The following is a 9,059-nucleotide window of genomic DNA, read 5'->3' as shown; positions in this document are numbered from 1 at the left end:
TATTGAATTCCAGTCTTGAATCAAAACTGGAACTCACACTCTAAGAAAATAAGCTCTTATAAAAAAAAATTTTTTAAAAACCAGCCTTTATATTTAGATTACGGGGGATGAGCAACGTTTATATATGACACAAAGCAAAAAAACTCAGTGACCCCGAAAAACCAAAAGTGACGTATTAAAAAAGTCACTATATTTATTAAATTTTCAGTGAATGGTAAGCCCCCTATGTTTCAAAATGCCACCCCTATGCTTTTAAATGCCTACCCCTATGTTAAAAATGCCACGAAACACGAAAATCGACCATTTGGAACTTCTTAGATCAAAAACATGTTTTGGGGGGGGTTGACTGGGGGGTGGTTAAAGGGGGGTTGGAGAGAAAAAGTTATATTTTCATGTATTGTCATCGGAAATGAAGAAGTGTGCAAAATTTCAGCGTTTTTGCTTCACAGGAAGTGAGTCAAATTTGAGTTACAAGATTTGTACCAGACAAACAAACAGACAAACAAACAGACAGGTTGGTGAGTTGATATAAAGACTGTAAAAATTGTGAAGATTCCTCCACCTACGACGTTCGCCCAGAAAATTTTCTGATTGCGATTGTGGCATTTAGGCATGTGGTATTTCGGCATGTCGCTCCAATACTCTTCGGTATTAATCCAGTGAAATATTTTGGTGATGCATCAACTTGTTTCTTCAGAATGACCCGTAGCCATCTAGCTACAATGGCTAGTAACGAGGTCAGAATATAATGTTGTTCAATTTCTACGAGTGACCTTGACAGAAAGGATGAATTTTCAGGGCAAGCATATTTTTGGATGAATAAAATTCAAAATAATATATATAATGCCACTCTTTGTTTAATTTTATGATACTTGCCTGTAATTTACAGACAGTAGACATCCATATTGACTTTCCATTCGACACCCGTCTCCAGTGAGCTTATTTCTACCGGCTTCAAAAATAAACTAATAAGTGCATTAAGCTCGCATAAATCGTTTCAGGGTTGATTTAGTGGAAATTCGATATATCCACGATAAAAGAATACAAGTGGTAATTTCCACATTTATGATTCAAAACTCAACAACCTATCATGGTTTCAACACGTTGTTTAATTTTCAAGGCGGATCCTTGAATATGAATCAATGCGTTGAAACCATGGTCGGTTGTTTAGTTTAAAACTGAACGTGTGAAAATTACGATTTGTATTATTTTAAAGTAGATTTAGTTATTTCAAGCTTCTAAAACATATTTGTGACAGTAGGGTGGTTTCCGTAGAGTACCCTGCTAGCAGGTAGCGCTTGGCTTAAATAAGCATTATTATTATTACCCTATCAAACGAAGGAAACTTTCCGACCTTAGGTAATTTTAATAGGTGATTATTAAAAGATGTTTCCCTGAGCTCTGTGCCTCATGTAGGCATTGGTAATCTCAGACGATGTAAAACTCCTATCTACTCGTATAAAAACTAGGTCCCTGTGACGTCACATGGAGCGGCATCGCATGGGCGCCAATCTGGCATTTTTCAAATAAATGTTAAAATATACAATCAATATTAGTCTAAACTCGGATTTCTAAAACCAAATAATTTGTACATTATGAATACACTAATGGTGGGTAACGAATCGCAATCAATGCCTTTCGTTTTCTATGATGAAGGAAACTACCCTATTCTATAGTAAAACGGAGTGCAGGTTTTCTTCTAGAGCCTGCTATATATTCATAATGCTAGGATGTGGCCATATGGCTACGGTGGGCGGAAATGGGCTAATTTAAACCCACTCATCTATTTCCAGCGTTCATCCTCTTCTTCCTCGCCTGAAGCATGGGACTTGAAGGGCCCTTCTCCAGTAGGTATATTTCAATCTCGGCGGTGAAAGTGGTGGTGGTGTGGGTAGCCGCTCCATCGGATAACATCGCGCTTAGTCCGGAGAGGAAAGCAGCGTTCCTTCTCGGGTTGAGTTGGAAAATCCACCGGCCTTCTTCCACCTCACCAACGCTAATCGCCTCGAGAGTTTCTTCAACTGTTGTTCATAAGAGGCACTCCACGAGAGATCCTCTCAGGCATCCCAGCCAAGAGCCTTCTAAGGGTTATTGATAGGGTGCGGTCGGGAGTTTCTAAACAAACCGCCTCAGACTCATGACCCATTGGCCTCATCTACCGTCAACAAACAGAGGAATTCACCGCGGAGAGGTACCTAGTATCCGAAGTGAGATAAAATAACAAAATAGGGATCGAGTTTATTGTGCCAAACTTGCTTAAACTGATGGAATTCATGGTGAAAAAACTTCATGTGTAGGAACCGTCAATATAATTAGGTATAAATCACCTCAAACAGTTCTCGCAACGATTTTCGTCGATATTACCTTAAGATTTAAACAAAGAGACTCCTTTGGATTGATAACGGTTGAATTTTAATATACTAGTGCATTTTCCAATGTTATTCACTTATTTGAGCTCTATTACTAATATAATGGTCGTAAATAAAGAAATTACCTTTTTTCGTGAGTCAACTCCTCTATATGATCCACTGTGCTTCTTCAACTGCTCTGTATAAGAAGATATCATCGAGAGATTCACTCAGGCATCTCAGTGAAGTGACTTCTAAGGATTATTGATAGGGAACGGTTGGATTTTCCAAACAAACCCCTCTACACTTATGGCCCATTGGCTTCATCCACCGTCAACAAACAGATAAATTCACCGCAGAGCTCACTTCTGGCATAAAACCTTAACAGCAATAAGAATAGAAAGGTGAATATAACTGTAAATCAAAATAAAAGGTACAAAACTTTATTGGCAACAGAGGAAAAGTGTATTTGCTACCTAAACAATTGAAAAATTTGCTAATACATTACGTAACTTAAAAGCTATTTAACTGAATGAGAATATTTTGAAATAGATTTACGATGCATTCTGTTCAAACTTTTACAATTTCTTTTCTACCATCAGCTTCGCTCCCACTGATATGGTTCAAGAAACGGTACTTAAGTTTTTTCCGTCAAAACCTCCATTTATTACACTTTTTATCAGTGAATATGAAGCACTGTACGCTCAAGCAATTCAGCAATGAGGTTCCAAAGGATGTTTTTCATAGAGAGCAGTCGAGGTACCTCACGGTCTGCAACAGCCAAGAAACCATTGACTTCATCCATCGTCAACAAATAGAGAAATCTGCCGCACAATTCTCTTGAGGCATCTAACTCGTAAAATATGAGAATAATGTTAAATTTATAAGTTTCTCAAACTCGAATGAAAAGTCGTTATATTAAATGGAAATTGTCAGAGAAGAAAAGGGTCAAATCTATCTCTGCGTGAGCTTATTATTAGTGTTATTAGCACAAAAAATATATTCTTAAATATTTTGTGCAGCGAAAAGAAATATAGTTTTGGTACCTTATTATTCAATTTTTAGGATACTTTCGTTCATGCATGAGAAATTAATAAAACCTCACTAAATTTTTAATTCATATACGTTTCCACTTTGATGTTAGATGCGATGTATTAAGGCATATTTTCCTGTAAAGATAAATTTCCGTTTTAAGCATTCAGACTCACATAATAACCGTGAAGGTGTCATCTGATAATCCGTAAAAAGCAACGATAATTCATTCACTCAGGCGTTCAAATCAAGAGCCCATTTCGAACTATTACCACGGGTGAGTCGAAGTTTCTATACAAAATATTTTGTCTCCACAGATCCATTGATTTCATCAACTAATAGGCGTATACAACACACAAGTTTCATGGTGAATAGAATTGTACGGGTACAATTCAACGGTGAGGATGGTTATTGAAGGACTCATTTAACATTATTGGGAAATAAATGAGATATATTATGCATATAGTGTAAAATTTGCTTCCTTCTGGCATAAAAATGTCATATGAATCAAGAATAACGGCAGAAAATACGATTTGGTATCATTATAATAAAAATATGCTTAAAATAGAAGTTACTATTCGCTTTAAGTGGACTCTTTGGACTAAAATACGGGGATAGTAATGAAAATGAAATATAGTAATGAAGATAAAATGGATTGACCGTGTGAGTAACAAGGAAGTGCTAAGGAGAGTGGGAGAAAAGAGAAGCCTCCTAAAAACATTAAGCAGAAGAAGGGACAACTTAGTTGGCCACATTTTGAGGCACGATGGTCTGATGAAGACAATCGTTGAAGGACAAGTGGAAGGGAAAAAGGGCAAGGGACGGCCCCGAATGAGTTATATAGGACAGGTTATAAAGGATGTAAAAGAGAATAAATATGTAGCTATGAAGAGATTAGCGGATAGGAGAGAGAAATGGAGAGCTGCGTCAAACCAATCTTAGGATTGTTGACTAATGATGATGATGAGTAATGAAAAAATTACTTTTATTTGAAAAGATACGTGGTGATTTTAGTTCCATTACATGTATTATTAAAGCCAAAAACCTTCCAAAATTTAAACAGGCAGTATTATGCAAACAATATACCACTTCTGCTCACTTGGATTCATACACAATAAAGTTGCTGCTGACTACAAGATGTACAAATCTCTCCGTGTGGACTAAATAGTTGAAGAAAAGGTATGAAAGGATTCTCATAGCACCGTGGCTGTTTCAATTTAAGGGTTCGATAGTAAAATGAGTATTCGTTTTTAATGCATACGGGAATTTGGTTTACAATACTTAATACAGTAAACCAAATTCAACATAAATAATATAATGCTTTATAGCCACCTGCATGTCATTTTCGACCAAGAAAATAGAGTTAATACATTAAAAATACTTAGGAAGATACTGAAATAAACTGGAAATTATATTTCATTCAATTGTTCTATCTTATCTTCTGCCATCTCTCATATAATTACTAGTTAAATACTTTCTCTTGTTTGAATGCAGGCACCATCTAGTCACTCATTGAGTTTCCACAATTCTCTTTCACCATGCTCTCGACCCGGGATAACCTTGCGATTTCAAGCCAAGAACCTTCAAGGGCTTATTGATGAGAAACTGTCTGGTATTCTAGACAAACTACGCTGGCCTTATGACCGACTCCATCCTTCCTCATCAAATACCTGAGCCGTATGCAGAATTTTTTCGATATGCACATGATGGAGGATCTTTACGGTGCAATACCTCAAAGTTGAAGAGAATCACGAAAGAGAAATGATTTTTTTGCCACATTTCAATTTTCATTCTAGAGAAGTTCGTATGACTTTGCTGTAATTATTAGGGAAAACATTTCTTTCAAACAAGTTTATTTTCCTCACTTACATGAGTGATCCAATAAATACTTGTACAGAAATTTGAATTATAACATTCTAAAAAAAATTAAAATCCTACTTTAAATATCATTTGCTGCGATTTTCTCCTAAAACGCCGCCAAAATTCCAGCATAATATATGCTATCCTCTGCATTCCGATTTCTTTAGCTAACCTACTCTTCTTTAACATCAATTTTCACTTCATAAGGTTGACATATATTGCTTCCAATTTGTGCTCCTTTCAATCAAATAAAAAATAAAAAATGAAGTCACTAGGGCCCTAGTGACAAAAGATGCTTGATGTAGGTGCCCTTCATTATCAGGCGTCTTATTATGAACTAACACTTACCACTTCATCGGGATTACGCAATTGATATGAAGTAACGGCAGGCTTTTTCTTATTAGTTTCTAGGATATTGTCAATTTAATTCTTTCCTCTTGGTCTACTGTCATCCTATGACCAATTTTATGAATGCATTCACAATCAAGTACCCCCTAGAGAGACGTTTGTAATCAAGATATTCTCCTCGGCAGTTTTTAAAACTCGATTTCATAATCAACAAACTATACTTTTAGAGGGAATACACAAGAAGTGGATTAGCATCAGCAGTCTCCAATGGCGTGATTACGCCGATCACGTGCTTCAAGTAAGCGCTCAAGTAATGCATCTTTGTTTGTGAATTTCTTTGAGAAAATTTCTACTCGAGGCAAAAATGGCAGTGATCCAAATGGCCTAGCCTTACCTGCGCTTTTCTCATCCCATATGCTGGAAAATTGTGAGGCCATGCATATATTATAAATATACTTCAATGAACAAAGAGGCAGTGGTGGATCTATGGGAATAAGGCCCCCCCCCCATTGGGTCGAAACCCACACTAGATGGAATCTAAATTTTTGGAAGTTGCCACTTAGTACAAAACTATTTAGTTATATTTACCTACTTTAAAAATTAAACTACAATTTAGCCCTAAACTTAGCGCGTATTTTACACGCTTTTGGTACGCAACATTCCAGTGGCAGATTCAGGGAGGAACTAGGGGAGTCTATAGCCCCCCTCTTGGGTATCCGTTTACACTAGAGCTAATGGTAATTTTTTTGGGACCCCCACTACTACAAGGAGGTTACCTCCCACTTACCTCCCCCCTTGGCCCAATCTTGTATCCGTCACTGCAAAGAGGTTACCAAATAGACACGCCATTCATACCAACTCATTCTAGTGACAGTGATACAAAATTGTGCCTCAACTTTACTTAAAAACATTTGATTTTTCTGAAGAAATAAATAGACTTGCTTGCTGAAAGGTAGAAACCTGGATAAAGATGAAATACCTATAGAATAATTCAATAATAGTTTCTTCTTATCCTCCAAGTACTCAAGAATACAAAAACAAAGTAATGTGACTATGAGCATATTGAATTCTAAAAATTTGCTCATCTATTAATTAGCGAAAGCAATTCTCAAGAGTCAAAATTATTTATTGTGTTTCTATTGCAAAAATGAACTTTCTAATTCTGATAAGTTACTCAAAAATAATTTATCACCTTATTGGGACCTTCCGAGATCGTATGAGGAATAATTGGAACATTTGTTGTGAACTTTAGGTTACTCGACTGAAAGTTGATTTTTGCTGCAGAAACACAAATAATTTTGACTATTGAGAATTGCTTTCACTGTTTAATATATTGGCACTGATTATGGTACGATATATTTAAATATCTTTTTCATCTTAATTTATTTGTAAATGCTTGTATTGTATTTAAAAGCTAATTAATTATTGGATAATTGCAGTTGTAAGTTGCTTAGTGGGTCGCTGATGATAGGGTTAAGTGACGTGGCATTAAAATTATTTATATCTGATAATTAATGACAACGATGCACTATGGTGTAATTGTGGATTCAAGGATGATATGAAATTGGAAAATGGAATGTCTTAAAGATATGCATAGCTCACCACGGAACCGCAAAAAGGCAATCAGATTACAATATGTTTGGCTAGGGAATTAATAATGCACAGTCAATGTGGCAGGAGTGACATATTTAACCCACAAACATGTGGTTCAATAAGCTTATATAAATTGCGTGCCTATTTGTATCATGTGGTTGGTTAAACGATTCCCTTTCCCTCTACGAAAAAAATATACGAAACTCATACTTTTCAACCCAAGTTAACCACAAATTACCACCAAGAGCGAAATTAGAGCATATGCAAGTCATATTACCGGTCCTTAACCAGAATCCCCAGGAAAAGCGACCAGCATGCGTCGGGAAACGTTGAGTCCACCAAAAAAATGACGCGACGACAAAGCTTAAAAGTTTTTATTTAACATAATCATTCAATGGGCACCAAATTCTTGCGGCCATTCACTTCAACTCCGCTTTGGTCAATTGAATAAAGAAAGGCTTTAAACCCTTCACTTAGTAACATTGAGTGCGTTACACACTTCAATATAGTACTTATTGAAACTTAGGCCCCTATTAGCCGAGGCAACCAGACGCGCCACCGGTGGCGCGTCCGGTGGAACTGGTCAGTCGTGGGGCATAGAATTAAATGAGTCCTATTAGCCGAGGCAACCAGACGCGCCACCAGACTTTCCACCGAAACCAGTCGCCTGAGCCCAGCAACCGCGACTTCCACTTAGGCCCCTATTAGCCGAGGCAACCAGACGCGCCACCGGACACGCCATTGGTGGCGCGTCTGGTTACCTCGGCTAATAGGGGCCTTATACCTGCGAATGGTTGCGTAGCTGTTTCTTTGATATACAAAAACCATTGTCACGCAATTAAATTGGTGTCATATACCTAGACATACTGTGCATATACTTATAGTATATTAATTAGGGTAACGATATAAGGAACTAGATAACTAGTAAACTCAAAACTAGTAAAATTTCAATTGTTTAGTTCCCGGGAGCGAAATGTAGAAAGGAAATGAAAAAGAATTAAACCCAGGGAGCTAAACCAAGTGTCAAAACGAAATCGGAGTCAAAACTACGTCGTGTCGAAACTAAACTAAAACTCTGGCACGAAACGAAACACAAGATAATATTTCACGCCGGGGCGACCACGTGCTTCACCTACGCAGAGTTTAGTTTTGACACACACACCGAGTGCGAAAATGGTTGAATGAAGTAGAGGTTCGGCCTACCGTTATGGGATGTATGACGCACTCATATTTTTACCACAAGCAGAAGAAGGGTGAACACAAACTGGACATTTGATTTTTACGCTCGACATTTTAACCTCTCTACACGTATGTCTAACGTAATGGGTCGAAATTACTCCCTCTCATCCCCCTCCACTCAACTTTTGGGATCGAAACTCAACTATCTGCCGCTTAGTTTCTATTAATTTAGTTTCGTTCCCGGGAGTTATGTTTCATATCGGGTCGAAACTAAATTCCTTGGTGATTTTAATTTCGTGCAGGAACGAAACTAAAACTAGGCCTCGTATTTTCGTTTCCCTCCAGGTTGAAACTAAACATTTTAGTTTCGTTTCACTTGCAATCTCTGCCTTATAGGTTGCAAAAAAGTGGCAGTATCAAAAAGCAACAACTGAACTTAGATACAACAGACGACGAGTTTTGATAAAGCGGTTTCTGTTTCAGTTTGAATAAGTTCGGTTTCATGATAGTGAACGGAAATTGAATTTTCTATTATTTTTATCGCTCAATTGTACCTAGATATTTTTGGAGGAAAGGTTACTTGAAGGGGAATGATACATTCTAATTAGAGGATAATTCTCAAGTCTCCGGCTTCACTTAATGCAACCATGATATTGGAAATAAAAATACCTTGTTTACATTCCACACATTTGATTATTT

This window comes from Ischnura elegans, chromosome 2 (genome assembly GCF_921293095.1).
Source record: "Ischnura elegans chromosome 2, ioIscEleg1.1, whole genome shotgun sequence".
NCBI lineage: Eukaryota > Metazoa > Arthropoda > Insecta > Odonata > Coenagrionidae > Ischnura > Ischnura elegans.
Note: the sequence above shows the minus strand (reverse complement) of the source record.